Below are 22811 nucleotides of genomic sequence, written 5' to 3'. Positions count from 1 at the left end.
GGTCGGGAAGTTAGACGATTTGGAATGAGTTATCCACACTTGAGTAGTTAAGAGGACGGTTAGAGACTAAATCATCAAATAATTCAGAAAATTGAAAAGCGAAAAAAATCAATTTTTTTCAAAATTTTCAAAAAACAATTTCAAAAAAATAATACCTTTAGTACTGGTTGGTAACACCAACCGGTATTAAAGGTCCCCCATACCACGGCGCGAGCTCAAGCCACGTGGTGGGCCTTTAGTGACGGTTCGTGCCAAACTAGTAATAAAGGGGGAGGGGGGGCCTTTAGTCTCCACTCTTTAGTGCCGGTTGCAGAACCAGTATTAAAGCCCTTATGAACCGGTATTAAAGCTCCGTTTTCTACTAGTGTAAGCACGCGCGCAGCCATGGCCACGTGCTCCTGATCGGCCGTAGTTTCTTTGCCCGTACTCTCACGCAGCAGTGCATTTAGATATCACTACAAGAAATATGTCAACTTGTGACCACCACTATTGGTCACTCCAAGGTCACTGTTTTCAATTTGTGACCTTTTTGTGACCAAAAACATAAGGTCAAAAGTTGAGGGTCGTTAACTGACTATAGCGACCTTCTCTGTGAGAAGGTCGTAGACGTTTATGACCAAAATATGTCTACTGTGGCGTTTTGGTCACTAGCAACCTCCCTATGCCACGTAGGCATCCAGCGTGGCAAGCTGATGTGGCACAAGATTCAGCCCGGTCCGATTAGGTGTTTTACGTGGTCCGAGCCCATTAATTCAGCCTTTTATTATTTTTTCCTTGTTAATTCTGGTCGGCTTCATGGGCCAAGCGCAACGTTGTAGCCTTTTTTATTGTTGGCCCATGGCCTTTATTATTTATTACTTTTCTATTTTCAGCCATTATATTTCAAGCTGGTCCCACTAGTCAGATGGGTCCCACTTGTCATGATCATCTCTCAAATTGGTCCCACATGTCAGAAATGTACAAAATTGACAGATTATTTTCATAAGTGGACCCATTGGTCAAGTTTCCATTTCACAAGTTTTCAGATCACATACATAATCAAAAAGAACACATAAATTTCATCAAATATACCACTAAATAAATCTATTACAATCTTTACAACACATATATGCTACAATATGCTACTCTTCACTAAGTAGAACTTGACGGCTTCACACTTCACACTTGAGCATTTGTAAAAGAGGAACAACCACAAATTTAAATTCCAATTGCAGTATAGGCCATATGCAGAAGAAGTTCAAAGTTGAAACAATATCAATTAAACACACGCGCACAGAAACATAGGAGTCAAAATGCAGTATATGGACAAGGAAACTCCTGTTATCAAATCAACACACAGCTTGTAGCAAAACAGCAATAGAATACATTATAACGAGAGTAAGCTTGAATCAAACAGCATAGAAACATGTGGATATCTCATGTGAGCATCATGTTGTGGTTTTATTAAACAATGATACAGCAACAGAATACAATATCTTCAATGAAAATTATGGTACTTGTAGCAAAACAGTTTGAAACAACAACTACACAATACATTATAACGAGAGTAAGCTTGAATCAAACAGAAAAGTGAACAGTTTGGAGTTTAAAAGTTAATGCAAATTGATTTTCCAGTAGCAAACATTGACAGATTGCTGCTAGTGCATACTAGTATGATTCACACCAGAGCAACCATCCAATTCGATGAGCACATAAAAGTAATTTAAGTGGGCAAAGATCCCCCCTCCCGCGCCCCAAATCTACAGGAACAGAATAGCTACACTGCGTCAACAGACACAACCAAGCTCACATGCAGTAAGACCAAAGCAGAGGCATACATGCATACCAGAAAAAGAATTGCTCCTGCTAGCTGCTGTTGCTGCCACAAAATGACACATTAGTTGCAGTACAAGCTATGGATCTGGATTCATATAGGTATGTAGCAAGAACAGCAGGCAATGCAATGATAGTATGAGAGCACTGTAGCTCTGGAAGTAAAAAGAACATAATGCAGTGATGTGCAAGTCACTGAACTTCATAGCAATAACCTGCCACAGCTCAGCGCTTATGTACTTCAAGCTATCAAAAGCATAGAGATCCTCTCCGTTGGCCTTGTTAACGAGTTGCCATGGTAGGGTACCCTTCCTAATCCTTGACCCTTGTGATGTACTTCATGTCCAGTGCTGCATCATATGTGTATATTCAAATCAATCAACTACTTGATCAGGGGGAAAATAGTACGTACATAAAAATTCGCTTGAGCAAAAGCCAAACAGGATTATTGCTTTTCCCCAATTAGAAAAGGACAAGGCAGAACAAGATAGAACAAAGAATAACAAAAGTAACAGGTATTTAGCGAATAGCGGTCTCAAGGTGTTCTTGTGACATGTGGTTGCCAAATATGGAGTCGTACTATACTCATGGACATTAAGATTAATAATCTACAACGGGAAGTGTTTTTTCAGCATGACAATTACTTAGTTATTCATGAACTTGTAAGTGTTTATCACCAACTGTCCTCAAACTAAATTTACATTGAACAAGAAAGGAATCAGTATCATATCACCAACTCTGCTACAGTCATAGTGCCCTCCACATGTTTATGTAATAAATTTACACTGAACAAGAAAGGAATCAGTATCATATCTCTCAATTCGTTACTGCACATCTAGCAAGAATAGATCAATGCACATACCTAATAAGCAAACATCACAACATGGCATGATATTTGACCCTAATCCACTGGTTCAAAAAATTAAACCGCAAGACCATTTTCTCGCACCCAGAAGCGAGGATTTTTTCGCAACAACCAGAAGCGTAGCTACAACGACAGTAAGTGCCGCCCAATTAAACTGGGACGCCTAGATTTTGGGCACGCAAAATTTCAGACTTATCAGCAGCATCGCATGACATCAACATGGACATGATACTAATTACCTACCAAGACATGGGGACGCATCTAAAGACAATAAACAGAAAATACAACGGAGAGAGTGCCTCTCTCTTATCACCAGCATCTCATGATGCAACTCACATACTGAACTAGCAACTTAATTGTTCAGTTTACTCCACCATGGCAAAAAAACATGTTATAGTTTCTGAATTCATAACATACGCCTGACAGTCGCGACTTGCAATAAGTAAAAGTATTTTCTTCTACAACTGCGTGTAAAAACAGAGGATGATGTATTGTAAACAGTCCCTAATCACCATGTCGATCTCCACCTTGTACACGGGTATCTTGGGGTACTGCCTACTCATCTTCTCGATCACAGGTGCCATCGCCTGACCTGCAACACCAAACAACAGAATAGTAGCTCTCTCCAGTCACACACTGAAATCCCAATTCAGAAACAATGTGAGTTATCGACCCTTCAGACTAGCATACTTATGTCAGTTTATCCTTACGTAGCTTAATGTCCTAAGAAACATCATGCAGGCTATCCACATCTACTGTCCAGCACACAATAGAAACAACTAGTGGTGTAGCAACTCCTCCAAGAAGAAACTAGAATTATTAGCTGCAAAATTATTTCATTCCTCATGGCCATACAAGCAGTAATCTACATGCTACAGAGTGTGGCTCAGTCACGGGATCTAGGCAGAGGAGGGAGGCAGAGGTAAAGTGCCCACCGAAGAGGTTACTGGCGATGCAGCGGTCGCATTGCAAGTCGGCCACCACCGTAGCGCAGTAGAGCTGGTCGCGGCAGGATGCACGGCCTCTTGGGAGACCCGGCGAAGGAGGCCAGTCTCGCCGCCATCCAGCCAACGCGTGCAAGCACGCCAATCTACGCCAGCACAAATGGCCTTGGAGTGGAGACGAGGTCTCTTGTGCACCTGTGTATGGAGAACCGGCCGCATCAGGGCAGGGGAGAGAGCAGACCAAATCGAGACTTGAGGCGCGGAGAGGAGACCTTGAGGACACGAACCCGCAACTGGAGCACGCATGAATCCACGCCTCCCGGTGGTGGCGATGGTGGCACCCGGGTCGTGCAGGCCTGATCCGAGGCCAAGGAGGCGCCAATCGGATCTGGTCGGAGCGATGCGAGCCCCTTGCTGCGCGGTGTAGTACGGGAGAGAGAGAGGCCAGGGTGGGGGCTGTAGTGGATCTGGCAGGCGACAGTGTTCGGAGGGCAGGGGAGGGAGGGGGTCGAGACCGGCGGCTAGTGGCGGTGGATGGCGGCGAGGGGAGGGGAGGGATCTGGATTGGGGAGCGCTGCGTGGGGGGAGAGAGGGGATGGCCACGACATGAGTAGCCCGAGTGGATCTAGGAGGAGAGAGGAGGGGCTGTCGGTGATGAGGTTGGAGGTTGCCGGTGCGATTGGAGAAGAGGACGATGGCGGATTGGGTTGGGCTAGGGTTGGGCGGCGGCGGAGGGAGAGGGCTAGGGTTGGCAGCCGTGGGTGCGTGGGAGAGAAGGGGTCGTGGGTGCGTGGGTGATTGGGCTACGTGGGGTGAGTGGGTGAGGCCGTGAGGGGGTGAGGGCTGCCGTCGGATCAGGGAGTATCCGACGGTGTTGGATGCGTGATCCGCGTGAGATGCCCATGGACCAATCAAAACGCGATAAACGCTTTGACAATGTTATGACCATCTAAATTGGTCTTAATTGATTGAAATAAGTATTTTTTGCAGGAAAAAGCATTTTTCATTTTGATTTTGTTGTGAAGAACCATCCAACTCTTTGTTGCAAAATTGAACCACCTCAAATTTTTAAAATATTAGACCATTTTCCATTTTCATCACTGAAACAGGGAAAAAAATCCATTTCCCATTTTTTGAATGCCCAAAATGAGTTTTTTTTGTGAATGATCTATCATATATTTGTTGCAAAATTGGATCAAATCAATTTTATAATATATTAGAACATATTTATTGCACAATTGACCAAATAGTTGGGTGTCAAAAGTTTCTACCCACCTCTGGTGAAAAAGACAAATTGCCGCCGATTCAGCTGGAAACGGGTCAAATTTCAACTGCAACTGCCTCATAGTTTGCTCTTTATTTTTTCCAAAAATCATTTCTAGGTACATAAGTATCTACTTTATCATAGAAACACCAAAAAAATTCCAAGATTCAACCACTAGCTAGGAATGGTCAAGCCCGCCGTTTTGACCGCATTTTGAAACGGGCATAAAAAATTCAAAAAATATCAAAAAATTGGAAAACCTTCGCATTGTGTCATTATATGTGACCAAGTTTCCAGGAAAAATAATAAACTTGTAATACGGTAATTATTTTAAAAAAGTGTTCTCAGAAATGAGCTATCATGCGTGAAGATTCATGGCTTTCAAGCCAAATGATCAATCTTATGGCCACATTCATGGCATAGTTTGTTCAAATGATCTCATATTGTGCACAAGGGTACATCTTGGAATTCCAAACAATGTTACCTAAGGAAGTTTTCATTTTCTTTGCACGGAAAATTCATTTTTCATTTTCCGAGTGCCCAAAAGGAGGTTTTTTTTGTGAAGGAACTACCAAATAATTGTTGCAAAAATGGACCAAATAAATTTTATAAAATACTAGGCCATATATAATGCACAATTGACAAAATGGTTGGGTGAAACAAGTTTTGATCCACCTCTGGTGAAAAAGACAAATTATCGTCGATTTAGTTGAAACGGGTCAAATTTGAACTGCAGCTGCCTCATAGTTTACTCTTTATTTTTTCCAAAAAATCATTTCTAGGTACATAAGTATCTATTTTATCATAGAAACACCAAAAGTTTTCCAAGATTCAACCACTAGCTAGGAACGGTCAAGCCCGCCGTTTTGACCGCATTTTGAAACGGGCATAAAAAAATCAAAAAAAATCAAAAAATTGGGAAACCTTCGCATTGTGTCATTATATGTGACAAAGTTTCCAGGAAAAATAATAAACCTTTAATACGGTAATTATTTTAAAAAAGTGTTCTCAGAAATGAGCTATCATGCGTGAAGATTCATGGCTTTCAAGCCAAATGATCAATCTTATGGCCACATTCATGGCATAGTTTGTTCAAATGATCTTATATTGTGCACAAGGGTACATCTTGGAATTCCAAACAATGTTGCCTAAGGAAGTTTTCATTTTCTTTGCACGGAAAATTCATTTTACATTTTCCGAGTGCCCAAAGGAGTTTTTTTTGTGAAGGAACTACCAAATAATTGTTGCAAAAATGGACCAAATCAATTTTATAAAATACTAGGCCATATATAATGCACAATTGACAAAATGGTTGGGTGAAACAAGTTTTGATCCACCTCTGGTGAAAAAGACAAATGTTCGTCGATTCAGTTGGAAACGGGTCAAATTTGAACTGCAACTGCCTCATAGTTTGCTCTTTATTTTTTCCAAAAATCATTTCTAGGTACGTAAGTATCTATTTTATCATACAAACACCAAAAAAATTCCAAGATTCAACCACTAGCTAGGAACGGTCAAGCCCACCGTTTTGACCGCATTTTCAAACGGGCATAAAAAATTCAAAAAAAAATCAAAAAATTGGAAAACCTTCACATTGTGTCATTATATATGACCAAGTTTCCAGGAAAAATAATAAACTTGTAATACGGTAATTATTTTAAAAAAGTGTTCTCAGAAGTGAGCTATCATGCGTGAAGATTCATGGCTTTCAAGCCAAATGATCAATCTTATGGCCACATTCATGGCATAGTTTGTTCAAATGATCTCATATTGTGCACAAGGGTACATCTTGGAATTCCAAACAATGTTGCCTATGGAAGTTTTCATTTTCTTTGCACGGAAAATTCATTTTTCATTTTCCGAGTGCCCAAAAGGAGGTTTTTTTTGTGAAGGAACTACCAAATAATTGTTGCAAAAATGGACCAAATAAATTTTATAAAATACTAGGCCATATATAATGTACAATTGACAAAATGGTTGGGTGAAACAAGTTTTGATCCACCTCTGGTGAAAAAGACAAATTATCGTCGATTTAGTTGAAACGGGTCAAATTTGAACTGCAGCTGCCTCATAGTTTACTCTTTATTTTTTCCAACAATCATTTCTAGGTACATAAGTATCTATTTTATCATAGAAACACCAAAAGTTTTCCAAGATTCAACCACTAGCTAGGAAAGGTTAAGCCCGCCATTTTGACCGCATTTTGAAACGGGCATAAAAAAATCAAAAAAAATCAAAAAATTGGGAAACCTTCGCATTGTGTCATTATATGTGACAAAGTTTCCAGGAAAAATAATAAACCTTTAATACGGTAATTATTTTAAAAAAATATTCTCAAAAATGAGCTATCATGCGTGAAGATTCATGGCTTTCAAGCCAAATGATCAATCTTATGGCCACATTCATGGCATAGTTTGTTCAAATGATCTCATATTGTGCACAAGGGTACATCTTGGAATTCCAAACAATGTTGCCTAAGGAAGTTTTCATTTTCTTTGCACGGAAAATTCATTTTACATTTTCCGAGTGCCCAAAGGAGTTTTTTTTGTGAAGGAACTACCAAATAATTGTTACAAAAATGGACCAAATAAATTTTATAAAATACTAGGCCATATATAATGCACAATTGACAAAATGGTTGGGTGAAACAAATTTTGATCCACCTCTGGTGAAAAAGACAAATGTTCGTCGATTCAGTTGGAAACGGGTCAAATTTGAACTGCAACTGCCTCATAGTTTGCACTTTATTTTTTCCAAAAATCATTTCTAGGTACGTAAGTATCTATTTTATCATACAAACACCAAAAAAATTCCAAGATTCAACCACTACCTAGGAACGGTCAAGCCCACCGTTTTGACCGCATTTTCAAACGGGCATAAAAAATTCAAAAAAAAATCAAAAAATTGGAAAACCTTCACATTGTGTCATTATATATGACCAAGTTTCCAGGAAAAATAATAAACTTGTAATACGGTAATTATTTTAAAAAAGTGTTCTCAGAAGTGAGCTATCATGCGTGAAGATTCATGGCTTTCAAGCCAAATGATCAATCTTATGGCCACATTCATGGCATAGTTTGTTCAAATGATCTCATATTGTGCACAAGGGTACATCTTGGAATTCCAAACAATGTTGCCTATGGAAGTTTTCATTTTCTTTGCATGGAAAATTCATTTTTCATTTTCCGAGTGCCCAAAAGGAGGTTTTTTTGTGAAGGAACTACCAAATAATTGTTGCAAAAATGGACCAAATCAATTTTATAAATTACTAGGCCATATATAATGCACAATTGACAAAATGGTTTGGTGAAACAAGTTTTGATCCACCTCTGGTGAAAAAGACAAATTGTTGTCGATTCAGTTGGAAACGGGTCAAATTTGAACTGCAACTGCCTCATAGTTTGCTCTTTATTTTTTCCAAAAATCATTTATAGGAAAAATAATAAACTTGTAATACGGTAATTATTTTAAAAAAGTGTTCTCAGAAATGAGCAATCACGCGTGAAGATTCATGGCTTTCTAGCCAAATGATCAATCTTATGGCCACATTCATGGCATAGTTTGTTGAAATGATCTTATATTGTGCACAAGGGTACAGCTTGGAATTCCAAACAATGTTGCCGAAGGAAGTTTTCATTTTCTTTGCACGGAAAATTCATTTTTCATTTTCCGAGTGCCCAAAAGGAGTTTTTTTTTGTGAAGGAACTACCAAATAATTGTTGCAAAAATGGACCAAATCAATTTTATAAAATACTAGGCCATATATAATGCACAATTGACAAAATGGTTGGGTGAAACAAGTTTTGATCCATCTCTGGTGAAAAAGACAAATGTTCGTCGATTCATTTGGAAACGGGTCAAATTTGAACTGCAACTGCCTCATAGTTTGCTCTTTATTTTTTCCAAAGATCATTTCTAGGTACGTAAGTATCTATTTTATCATAGAAACAACAAAAAATTTCCAAGATTCAACCACTAGCTAGGAACGGTCAAGCCCGCCGTTTTGACCGCATTTTCAAACGGGCATAAAAAATTCAAAAAATAATCAAAAAATTGGAAAACCTTCGCATTGTGTCATTATATATGACCAAGTTTCCAGGAAAAATAATAAACTTGTAATACGGTAATTATTTTAAAAAAGTGTTCTCAGAAGTGAGCTATCATGCGTGAAGATTCATGGCTTTCAAGCCAAATGATCAATCTTATGGCCACATTCATGGCATAGTTTGTTCAAATGATCTCATATTGTGCACAAGGGTACATCTTGGAATTCCAAACAATGTTGCCTAAGGAAGTTTTCATTTTCTTTGCACGGAAAATTCATTTTTCATTTTCCGAGTGCCCAAAAGGAGGTTTTTTTGTGAAGGAACTACCAAATAATTGTTGCAAAAATGGACCAAATCAATTTTATAAAATACTAGGCCATATATAATGCACAATTGACAAAATGGTTGGGTGAAACAAGTTTTGATCCACCTCTGGTGAAAAAGACAAATGTTCGTCGATTCAGTTGGAAACGGGTCAAATTTGAACTGCAACTGCCTCATAGTTTCCTCTTTATTTTTTCCAAAAATCATTTCTAGGTACGTAAGTATCTATTTTATCATAGAAACACCAAAAGTTTTCCAAGATTCAACCACTAGCTAGGAACGGTCAAGCCCGCCGTTTTGACCGCATTTTCAAACGAGCATAAAAAATTAAAAAAAATTAAAAAATTGGGAAACCTTCGCATTGTGTCATTATATGTGACCAAGTTTCTAGGAAAAATAATAAACTTGTAATACAGTAATTATTTTAAAAAAGTGTTCTCAGAAATGAGCTATCTCGCGTGAAGATTCATGGCTTTCAAGCCAAATGATCAATCTTATGGCCACATTCATGGCATAGTTTGTTCAAATGACCTTATATTGTGCACAAGGGTACATCTTGGAATTCCAAACAATGTTGCCGAAGGAAGTTTTCATTTTCTTTGCACGGAAAATTCATTTTTCATTTTCCGAGTGCCCAAAAGGAGTTTTTTTTTGTGAAGGAACTACCAAATAATTGTTGCAAAAATGGACCAAATCAATTTTATAAAATACTAGGCCATATATAATGCACAATTGACAAAATGGTTGGGTGACACAAGTTTTGATCCATCTCTGGTGAAAAAGACAAATGTTCGTCGATTCAGTTGGAAACGGGTCAAATTTGAACTGCAACTGCCTCATAGTTTGCTCTTTATTTTTTCCAAAAATCATTTCTAGGTACGTAAGTATCTATTTTATCATAGAAACACCAAAAAAATTCCAAGATTCAACCACTAGCTAGGAACGGTCAAGCCCACCGTTTTGACCGCATTTTCAAACGGGCATAAAAAATTCAAAAAAAATCAAAAAATTGGAAAACCTTCGCATTCTGTCATTATATATGACCAAGTTTCCAGGAAAAATAATAAACTTGTAATACGGTAATTATTTTAAAAAAGTGTTCTCAGAAGTGAGCTATCATGCGTGAAGATTCATGGCGTTCAAGCCAAATGATCAATCTTATGGCCACATTCATGGCATAGTTTGTTCAGATGATCTCATATTGTGCACAAGGGTACATCTGGGAATTCCAAACAATGTTGCCTAAGGAAGTTTTCATTTTCTTTGCACGGAAAATTCATTTTTCATTTTCCGAGTGCCCAAAAGGAGGTTTTTTTTGTGAAGGAACTACCAAATAATTGTTGCAAAAATGGACCAAATCAATTTTATAAAATACTAGGCCATATATAATGCACAATTGACAAAATGGTTTGGTGAAAAAAGTTTTGATCCACCTCTGGTGAAAAAGACAAATTGTTGTCGATTCAGTTGGAAACGGGTCAAATTTGAACTGCAACTGCCTCATAGTTTGCTCTTTATTTTTTCCAAAAATCATTTCTAGGTACATAAGTATCTATTTAATCAGAAATACATGGTTTGATGGCGAGACATCGAGGTTTGGACGGTGGCCGAGGGCCCCAACTCTAGAGCGCGTAAGCTCGCATGCCCGCCGCGTGGTCACAGTGTGACCGTGGCATTGCCATGTGTTTTGGGCGGCCTAGGCATGTCTAGTGGGTTGGGAACTCCCCAGGTAGGTGCTAGGAAGAAAATCACAACATAAGATTCTCACGAGGAGACCGATCGATGCTCAAACATGAATAAGCAGCAAGTGTTTGATTTGCGGTACGAGAAATGCACATGGCTAATGGGCGTCAGTTTTGGCTGAGGATGATCAGTTACTAAGAAGACCGTCTTCACAAATTTTCACCTCAAAAGGAGGAGCCTAGGTGGTACTTGCTTTACAAAGTACCACACTGGACATAAATACGAATGTTGAAGCTGGGCTCAAAATAATGAATGGATTGAGCTGGCATTTGGTGGAGGATGGTTATTTGGGCATAGGAAAGCACTGTAGAAAATGGATACCATTTGGACATGCCAAAGTGGTACTTCCTTCACAAAGTGCTGCTCTGAACAGAATAGGAAAATGAATATTTTCGAATTATTTTTTAACTAGGCAAGGAATGTTTTTGACATATTTGATGAAGATATGATCCAAAACATTTATGAGAATTTTTTGGAAATTTTTTGAATAACAGAAATATAGGTTGCTTCACAACCTAGGGCAAAAACTGCCACATGGACATGACACATAGGCAAAACTGATGAGATGGCGCCTAGTCATCACAACCCACCACAATATACATGGCTATGACCATCTATATTGGTCATTAACAACTAGAAGTAAGGCAGCAGACTAGCACTGTTTGCTTTGTGACCATTCGTGTAAGGAAATTACGACCTTTCTAACCAAAATGGTCGCAATGGTTTAGGGTTCGGAGCCCCCCGAACAGCTTTTAACCAATTGGTCTGAAATGGTCATAGATCTATGACCAATTCTTCCAGGGTCACTGACAAAAGGTAACTAGTTGACATATTTCTTGTAGTGTATGTTGTGTCCATTTCATTTGTATTCAGCCGACGTGAGTACAGTCTGCTTCCTTGTGTCCATTTGGCAGAAGTTTAGTTGTGGGGTGGAGTACGTAGTAATGTTTGGAGAGAGTAGTAATTTGTGTCGAGGAAGTATATATTTCAGTTCTGTGTTTTGGTATAGCCGCGCTTCACATTCTCAAATAAATTGAGGCGGCACTACTTTTTTCTTTGACAAAGCGACTGCAACACATTATGTTGAGTCCACTTAAATAAAATGTGGCTGAGCCACTTCATCCATAAGCCTGGCGCTACTTCTGCACCCATTACTTGTGCTCTCAATGCAATCGGGATGCAAGTCATGTATCTAGTCTTGTTGCATTGTTGCTACTAACTAATTTATTCGTATTATTGTTTTCATTTGTCGCTTGCGTAAAATTTTGTTCTTCCAATTCTCAATATGAAATTTACCTGCCTGCCTGTGGAGTTCCTCTTGTGACCGTATTTTTGTATAAACAGTTTGCCGGGAGTGTATCATGGAAAAAATAGATGAGGAGGAGATAGAATCCTGCCCCTTATGCGACGCTGCTCTTGGGATTGCTCCTGAAGAGAAAACTCAGGTAAGGGATATTTGTTAAAATACCAAGCTTATCTATATAGTTACCTACCACATTGTTTTTTCAACTTGTCAATTCTCATTTTCTTTAAATATACGTATAAGTACACCTACGCAGTTATGCAATACAAGTGCAATTATAAGCTAATAAACTCGATCTCCCTAATAACCAGAAGAAACTATTTTCTTTGAGAAGCAAATACTTACTCCGTCTGTCCCAAAATTTAAGAATGTCAAAAATGATCTTACGTTTTGGGACGGATGGAGTAGAATGTATCTATGTATAGAAGAAACTATCTATGTATATATACATTATTGTTGTGAAACAAAAGCTTAGAATTCCAGCCACTTATTACCTTTTCCCTGTGATCTCCACTCGCGTACTCTACTATATGTTGCTACCTAACATCATTGGTTGTTTCTTCGTTTGAAGGGCTAATGAAAAAATTCACGCTATCCGGGATAATGTGTTTCCACCTCAGACAAAAGTTGATGCTTCTGAGGCTGCAAATATTACAGTGCCAGCAAAGATAGAAGAGAGGTCCATTTCTTCGTTGGTTGAAACCCCAAAGATGGCACCAAAATTAACCAAGATGACAATATATGCAAATAAAATAATGTAGTATCAAAGTATTGCCAGCAAGTGACGCCAATTGTCTTGTAACATTTGCTTATTCGAACTAAACTACCATCCAAAGCAAAACACTGCAGATATTTCTCAAGATCGAAAGAACTGTAAGACGATTGAGAAGGAAGATCTTTATAAGCCCTTACGTAGTTTAGTCCGTTCAAGTGCGAGGAAATCGCAAAAATCAAGTTCTTGTCTTAGGGGAAGTCGCAAAAATATAACAACCACAGAGGATAGTTTGTGGGAAAGCCGAGTCTGGTTTTCACTAGTGACTGCACCAAAACAGTAAGATTGCAGGACATTCAATGTCTTTTACTGATTCTGATGGACCATTTTGTTGTGTCCTCAAGTCAAAATGAAAACAGTTTTTGCAGGGAAAAAGCTAAACGGCGGCCTCAGATAAAAAATAATTTGAACAGAATTAAGGAGTTCCCCTTTAATCTTCAAGTTTCTTCGTCAACAATGATAAAGGCCTCTCATACTTTACTTAAATATACTTCTTGTTCAATATGAAAAAGTTATGTATAGAATTAATTGAATTACCCTTTAATCTTCATGTTTCTGTTTCAACCAGGGCAGAAGTTTCTTTAGATTCTAAGGATTTAATACATTCTGTGCAATATGGATTTTTCTTCTTGTTTCAGAGATGGAACTTTGGAGGCCGCCTCCATCCTGAAGCTCATTATCAAAAACTTCAGCTAGCAAGTAACGTTAAGGTGAGCTTTTCACAAGTCATTGTACTTTGATTTTGACTTGTGATGGGCCTCTTGTCAAGGTTCTTGCTTCCAAGTATTAGAATTAGATCATTAATAAATCTACAGTTTCCTACATTTGTAGATTTTATTTTTCAGAAATTGTGAAGGGACCAGTCTCCCCATCCATTTCCATTAAGAGGAATAACCCTGCTGCATTTGTAGACTTCGATGGTGACCTGGCACAATTTAGTTACATCATTATTATTCTTCGTATTATTTTGCCTAAACCCAGTATATATATATATATTCTTTACTTGTGTAAAAAGTAGGTGGATATGTTATGCCATGACAGGTCGGTCTGCCCCTTGACGACAATGCAGGGCCTCCTCAAGCGATGGCTGAGCCGCAAACCGAAGGATAAAGTCCAGAGGCTGGTGGGGACTCCGGCGGATGAGTTCGTTATTGGACTACTGGCACCGCCAAAATGAGGACTAAGCGGGAAGGACCTCATTCCTTCTTCAAAAAGCCGCCACTGCCTTGTCTTCATGAGCAGGATACAAACCATTGGTGGGGGAGAAGTTGCACGCCAGGGTGAGATTCCGCCGGCTTATTTCCGCGATATATCATGATTCAATCTTGTGCCTCCCATGGTCTTCCAGGCATCATAAAAAAATTTCACCAAAATAAAACCTTGAGGTTACTGATGCGGGACATTGACTTGCCTTGTTGTCTTCTCTAAGAAAACTCGATAGCAATCGAACACATACATGAAAATAATTATTCATATACATTCCACCAATCCTCATACAAATACGTAGGGTTGCAAGGATGTGCCTGAACCCATTGCCTTCCTGAATTACTCATACATGATTACTGGATTGCAAGAAGAAATCATGGATTTCTGACATAAAGATGAATGCTTATAGATAATACATCTTGCAATGCTTACTGGATGCGATACACGATTACAAGTATGACTAACTTAGAGGGTTGATGTTGCAGTGATGGTGATGACGGCAACTATGGAGATGACATGGGAGATGGCGACATCTTGTGTTGGAAGATGGCTTCTATAGTGCTATTGGATGCTCTCCTCATTGTATTGCCTTCCAGTGTTGTGATCCTGGTACGGGGCCCTTTATAAACTTTGTTGGGGTGGAGCGACGGTACAAACACATGCGCTCGTGCTGGACGCCGTCTTTGCGCTTTGTATAGATTGTTGCCTCGTCGATTTTCTCCATTCCTTCTTCATTTTCCTTGTGTTTATCTAAGTGATAATTTACATCCAAGTTTAGCCTCTTGTCGGTATCGTGACCATTGGGTTCACTCACCCAACTATACATGGGCCACAGTAGCCTCCTTGCCAGGAAGATACCAGGTGAACGTTCCGGCAAGATCATCACACTGGAGTCTAGATCCGTAGTGGTATGCAGATCTTTGTCAAGACCATCATCCTGGAGTCCTGATCTGTAGTGGTATCCAGATCTTTGTCAAGACCATCACCCTGGAGTCTATGGCAGCATGCAGATCTTTGTTGAGACCAGATATATCTTTGTACATCAACAACAAGATGTATGCAAGAGAAGTTGTTTGAGCCGATCGGCAAAACCAAAAGGCAATGAAAACTGGAATGACCTGGTCCTGAACAGAAAAAAGTTTTTTTTTCTAAAAACAAAAATGGAAGACAATTCAGAATACAGACGGTACATAGCTTGGTGTAGGTGTACGACAAAAAGTACGCTGGACAAAAAATTCTTAAGAACCCCGGTACGGCTACGGGTAGTCGGGCACCACCCCTCCCCCTGCTGCCAACATGTAATCGCCTCCCTCCCACTCTTCTATTTCCACCCACAAAAATACAGCACAATAGGATGGGCTTTCTTACCCCCTAGCCCCCCCATCACTAACCAGAGCTCCGCCGCCGCTTTTGCCTTCTCTCAGCCGGTCAAAGCCCACACTTTCCTCGCCTGATATTTAGGATCCTCTTATTCGTAGCATATATTGCTGGAGATATTTTCCCAGCGTAAGATGGCTCAGTGTGCTGATGGCCCTTCTCCTATTATATTTTCTACTAGATGCATAGATTGCTCTGCTATTAGCCAGAGTTCTTCTCTTCATTTCAAAACATGAAGGCCGGAAACTTAGAAAACAGTGCTCTTATGAATTTTTATCAACAATGGAGACCATATTTCATAAAAAAATCCGATGTGTTTTTTTCCCATTCATTCCTACAGCAATTTGTTGTTGGTGATGTAATAACATGTAACTAGATTCCAAGAATTTAATACGTTTTGTTCTTCAATATGACTATTTTCTTCTTGTTCCAGAGATGGAACTATGTGGATGTCCTCCATCCTTAGGCTGATTAATAAAAAAACTTGAGCTAGCAAGTGAAGATAAGGTGAGCCTATTAGATGTCCTTGTACTTCCATTTTAAATTGTTGTCACTCCACAAACCCTACTCAAGTCTGTGTCCTCCTTTCAAGGCGCTTGCTTCCAAGCATTAATTATCGATAAATCTAGAGTTTGCTACTTTTTTGAAGGGGCTAGTCCCCACCAATTTCCATTAAAAGGAACTACTGTGCTGCATTTGTAGATTTGGTTGGTGACATAGTAGAATTTATTTGCACCATTTTTCTGTTGCAAAGCTCCCAAATAATGCATCACTAAATCATATCTCTTCCTGTTACCAAGCCTGCTGAGAAAGTATGCGAGCCTACTCTTTTGTCTGACACCTTGTGTATACACTTGTGTGAAATGCAGGTGGAGATCCCATGCCATGACGAGCTGATCTGCCTACATTGCACGGCCTACTCAAGCGGTGGCTGAGATGCAATATGAAGGACGAGGTTAGAGGTCGGTGGGTGCTTCGACGAATGAGTTCATGACACCAGAGCCAGGCATGCAGGTTATTGCAATCAGTGAAGCCTATCAATTTAACTCCAGTAGCCACTTGCACCAGAGCTACTCCAGAAACACCCCATGCCGCAGCCCCGAGCGAGGTCATTGTTTGAAGTGAACGCATGTAAACAATGCAGAGGCATGTGTCCCGCATTAATGTAACATCCCAAAATTTCAATTTGGAATGTTATACATTAGATCATCCATGCATATAATATTTTATTTGGTTTTGGTTTTGATTCTAGAAATTCTACGCAACTCAAGGACCCACGGAGAGAGTTGGGGATTTCGTTATTTTCATATTTGAGTTTTCTCAAATTTTGGGAATAGGATCATTTGATTTTATTTATTTTATCATCAGTTATTTCTATTACAAAAATATGAGAGAGGGAATAAAATGACTTTCCCAAAATAAAGAAATATCGAGGATTTAATAATAAAATTTTGGAGTTTTTTGTTATTTTTTTGAATTTAGGAAAAATATGCGTTTTCCAAAATTGCATTTAGGCCCCAAATAAATGTTCATCTTGTCCGGCTTGATTTTATAAGCCGGGGAAATTTTTGGAGTCCGTTTAGTATTTCTTTCGTTTGATTTTCTGCGCGAAATTATATAAAAAAACGAACCGACCTACGGTCCGTACCCGAGCGGGACTCCGCCCGGGGGCAGCCTATATAAAGCACCGCCCCGAGCCGCTAGCCCGCCCCGCCAGCCCACCGAGCCGCCAGCCCACCGCCGCCCAAACCCTGGCCGCATCGCCGCCTCGAGCCCCGTGCCGCCGTCGCCAGCCGTCGCCACCGGAGCCGCCGCCCGCCGCCTCGCTGACCCGCCGCCCGAGGTGCCTCGATTTTCGCGCCGCCGGTTTTCTCGAAAAACCGTTTGGTTTTTCGCCCTTTTTTTAGTTTCCGGTTTTTTTATTAGATCGGTTTATTTTTTCGGTTCGGTTAAATAGCGAGTGTTCGCTCGTTCGTTCGTTTTAACGAACGTGTTCGTCGTTTAGATCCAGTTAACGAACGTTCATTCGTTAAGCTGTTCGTCGTTTTTTTTTTCCTCGGATTTAATCCGTGATTTTCTGATCATGATTTCTGATCCGATTTTCGTTCTGGTATAACTTTTCGCTCGTTTATCGAAATCAGGTGATTCAAGCGCCTGGAGTTTCATCTCGAAACCCTCTTTCCGAATAACCAACTTGAACAAGTTTTTGCTACTTTAAAAATTGACTTAGATCCATATTAGTAAAATAAAGTTGTTTTCGTCACCATTTTACTTTCGTATCTTCGTTCGATTTGTTTTCTTTTGCAAACCGAAGTTCTTAAGTTGAACTTTCTGGTTAGATCTCTTACTTGAGTTTTACCTGTGCATTAGATGAGTACTTATTGTATGCTTGTTTGTTTGTCTGCGATAGAATACCCGGAGTGCGCCGCCTGTTATTTCGAGTCTCTAGGTTTCGTGGATCATCAGCAAGGCAAGTAACACTTTGATCATTCCTTTCTCATACCCAGTTTTTATGCATTAGATCAATCCTCAAACATTGCATGATTAGGATCTAATTAATTTGTGTGTTTTGGGAAGTAGTGGAGGTAGTACCTATTACCGGTTTTATTTTCAAACCTTTGGGAGTTACTTCTACGTTTGCTTATTATGCCATGCTATGCTAATAGACGTGGTTTGGGTGAGTGTATCCATGACAGATGTGAGATTGTTGATTAATGGTTTATTTAAGGTGGCAACTTAAACACACATCTGGGTGGATTGAGGCACCTAGTTTCCATCACGACTTGCCTGTATTTCTTCCGACCGCCACCCAGGCTCAAAGGGATCGGATCATAAGATTTTTCATGCTAGAAACTTCCGTGTGCAGCCACATGCTACTATGGGCTCTAGCATAGTTGACCAAGTCGTGCGAACTCTTACAGTGGTAGACTAGCTGATGTAGGGGTTGTAGGTTGGTACGGTCTACCCGTTACGTACGGTGCAAGCGCTTCTGAAAGACTATGTCTCGTCATTTGTTTCTCTAACACCATGAAGTGTGAGAAATCAAACGGAGGAGATCGAGTCATGTGGGGAAAAGTGCGCAAACCTCTCTAGAGTGTAACAAACTAATCATGGTTAGCCGTGTCCCCGGTTATGGACATCTTGAGTATCTAGTACTTGGATATCATGTGAATCTCATCATGTTACTTTAATTAATTTTGTTGGGTTTAACGATGATGATTAATTGGGATTGAGAATGCTGTCAACCATTCTCAATGTTTAACAACCACCATGATAGTTAAATAAATTTATTCCTTTGCAGTAGGGAAAAATTAGCTTTACGCAAAACTGTAATCATAGAGCTTTCCACCAGCCAAATATGCATGTAGTATAGCTTATTCCATCATATTTCTCTATGTGTTACATTGCCAGCATATTCCATGTGCTGACCCGTTTTTGGGCTGACATGTTTCATGTTGCAGACTTTTCAGACGACGAGTAAGGTGCCTTTATGTCGTGGTTCTATACTCAGTGATGTCGTTGGAGTTGATGGACTCGCTTATCTTCCAAGTCTTCCGCTGTTATCGTTATTAGATGGCCTTAAGCCATATTTATTTTAATATGTTCTCTCTTGAGACATTCGATGTAATAAGTGTGTGATTGCTACCCTGTTATAAATCCTTCAAGTACTGTGTGGTGTCAGCATTACTGATCCAGGGATGACTCCTGAGCACAGAGATCGGACTGTTTGAGGTCTGGTCGCTACAAAGATGGTATCAGAGCACACGCTGACTGTAGGACACGACCACTAAGCAAAAGCCCTAGAATGCTACTCTCTTCTCATTTTCTGACTCCTCATCTTTTCTATTCTATAGGATGGAGGATGCAAGGAACAAGTTCATGCAACCGGATGAAGATACACCCTTTGGACGACACCTGAAAGAAGTCACCAAGTACATGAAGATCGGAGTACCAAGCTTCACCAGAACCTACAACGCCACTTTACCTGAAGAGGAGCGTTGGATGATTCAAGTTCAAATTCCAGGAAGGACGTTCATGCCCGTCACTGAGACCATAGAGTTTTCCTTTGATGCACCAACCTGGAACCTAGGAAAGAGCAATGGGAGATGATCAGCACCCGGAAGGACCGCTCAATTGCAGCTTTCATCCAGGAGTTGAACCAGCACATCCGACGCCAGGAGAACCAAATGTGCACAGGGATGATGGATCTGAAGAAGGCCATGGCCAAAATCACGGAACTGGAGGAAGAACTCAAGTCTACACATGATGGATACGAGGAGGAAATAGCAACACTAGTTGAGAAGAGCGATGATCTGAAGAAGAAGCTGAAAGTCTTTACGGGATTTCTTGCGACAGAAGGAGAAGACGAAGAATTCACATGCCCAGAGAACTACATCATCATTGACGACACCGACTCGGACCCAGATGATAGTGATGATGATTATGTGATGAAGCTGGAGCAGATATCATCGACTCTTCAATGGAGCAGTTTTTCTAGTCGACTACCATAACAACAGTAGTGTTCCACCATGTATCTAGTATACTCCACACACTTTTGCGATAGTTCTAGACCGATTGTATGCCCTTGTTTGATTGAATGAAGTGATTTTGTGTGCATTTGCCTCATGTGCAATTGGGTAGTGCTTTCTCTTTAGACCTCATTTTGTTCTTCATTCTCATCTTTTCTAAACCCTCAGATGCCTCCGAGACGTGACAATGGATTTCCACCGGAGCTCACCAAGTTGATCTAGCAGCAGAATGCACTGATGCAGATATTAGTCCAGAATCAGAATCAGGGAAACAACAACAAAAATCCACCACCGCCACCACCTGTTGATCATTTAACCCGTTTTCTTAGGTTGAATCCGCCGGTGTTCTCCAGTAGCACCGAGCCGATAGTAGCAGATGATTGGCTCCGCAAGACAGGGAGGGAGTTGACCACTGAAGGTTGCACAGATGCGGAGAAGGTGCGATTTGCCGCACACCAGCTTGATGGACCCGCAGCAGCATGGTGGGAGAATTTTACAGCCACTTATATCCTGTAGACACTTTCACATGGGATCAGTTTCAGCAGGCATTCCGTACTGCCCATGTTTCAGCGGGAGCTATGGCCATGAAGAAGCGTGAGTTTTGCAACTTGCGCCAAGGAGGATGGATAGTTGGCCAGTATGTGGATGACTTTAGCAAACTAGCACATTATGCCCCAGATGACGTTGCTACGGATGCGGCTAAGCAGAAGTTTCTCGAAGGGCTGAATGATGAGCTGAGCATGCAGTTGATGGTGGCAAATTTCAACAACTACCAGGAGTTGGTAGATCGTGCTCTTATGATTGAAGGGAAGCAGCAGCAGATTGAAAACCGCAAGCGGAAGTATGGACAGGGGAAGTATAACTCTGGAGCCCAACAAAAGCCCTGTCTTACCCCTAAACCGGGAGGGCAATTTTAGCATACTCATGGAGGAGGTAGCTCGCACAATCATAATGGCACAAATAATGGAAACCGAAATGGAGGAAACAATGGACAAAACTGCACCAACCCGTCAACACCATCCAACATAGACCTGAGCCATATCACTTGTTTTAAGTGCCGTAAGACTGGGCATTATGCAAATGAATGTCTAGAAGCCCAAAATGGTAACGGCAATGGAAGCTCAGGAAAGAAGCCGAACCCTTTCAACAGGGGACAGGTGAACCACGTTACCGTGGAGGAGGTTGAAGCTCAGCCAGACGCAGTAATAGGTAAGTTTTTGGTTAAGACATTTACTGCAGTTGTTCTTTTTGATACTGGTGCATCGCATTCATACATATCAAGAGGATTTGTGGATAAGTATAAATTACCAACCCAAGCCCTTAGGTCACCCATGCTAGTAACCTCACCCGTAGCAGAATACATGGCTAGTATATGGTGTGACCGATTACCATTAAGGATTCGACACTATGTTTTTCCCTCAGACCTAATAGTTCTGGAATCGCAAGGATTGGATGTGGTATTAGGCATGGATTGGTTATCGAAGTATGGAGGGAACATAGATTGCGCCAGTAAGTCGATTTTGCTTACCACCCCAGAAGGAAGGAGAATCAAGTATGTATCACGGCATGTGTCGAGGAGGGCACATGTAAATTCCTTATCAGGAGTTGTGCAAGAGGAAGTACCAATGGTAAGGGATTTCCCAGATGTGTTTCCGGAAGAGTTGCCAGGCATGCAACCGGACAGAGACATTGAGTTTCTGATTGAACTACTGCCAGGCACTGGGCCAATATCTAAGAGACCGTATAGGATGCCAGCCCAAGATTTGGAGGAAATTAAGAAACAGATTAAGGCGTTGCTGGACAAAGGTTTTATCCGCCGAAGTTCTTCACCTTGGGGATCGGCAGTACTTCTAGTGGAGAAGAAGGATGGATCATTAAGAATGGTTGTTGATTATCGAGGATTGAATGAAGTGACCATTAAGAACAAATACCCGTTGCCGATGATCAATGATCTGTTTGACCGCTTGCAAGGAGCAAAGGTGTTTTCCAAGATTAATTTGCGATCAGGATATCATCAGTTGAAGATTCGAGAGCAGGATATACCTAAGACGGCTTTTACCACCAGGTATGGGTTGTATGAGTATACCGTTATGTCATTTGGTCTAACTAAAGCCCCGACCTATTTTATGAACATGATGAACAAGGTGTTTATGGAGTTTTTGGATAAGTTCATCGTGGTATTCATTGACGATATTTTGGTCTACTCAAAGAATGAAGAAGAACATAAGGAGCACTTGCGTTTGGTACTCGAGAAGCTCAGAGAACATCAGTTGTACGCCAAGTTCAACAAGTGTGAGTTTTGGTTGAAGGAAGTTGGATTTTTCGGACATGTTATATCCGGAGAAGGAATAGCAGTAGACCCCACTAAAGTTGCCACTGTGATAAACTGGGAAGCACCAACAACAGTTGGAGAGATCCGGAGTTTCCTTGGACTCGCAGGATACTACCGGAGAGTCATTGAGAATTTCTCGAGAATTGTGAAGCCTATGATGGAATTGTTGAAGAAGGATACCAAGTTCATATGGACTAAGGAGTGTGAGGCTAGTTTCCAGGAGTTGAAGAAACGTTTGGTTACCTCACCAGTGTTAATTCCGCCAGATCAGACCAAGGATTATGAGGTGTATTG

At 40.5% G+C, this 22811-nt stretch overlaps 1 pseudogene; it reads left to right on the top strand.

Moving 5' to 3' along the window:
• Positions 1 to 16591, top strand: part of LOC119310169 — a 67229-nt pseudogene extending 50638 nt beyond the window's left edge.
• Positions 16592 to 22811: the final 6220 nt, after the last annotated feature.

Source organism: Triticum dicoccoides, chromosome 5B (assembly GCF_002162155.2).
Source record: "Triticum dicoccoides isolate Atlit2015 ecotype Zavitan chromosome 5B, WEW_v2.0, whole genome shotgun sequence".
Lineage (NCBI taxonomy): Eukaryota > Viridiplantae > Streptophyta > Magnoliopsida > Poales > Poaceae > Triticum > Triticum dicoccoides.
This window is presented reverse-complemented; position numbering and strand designations above follow the sequence as displayed.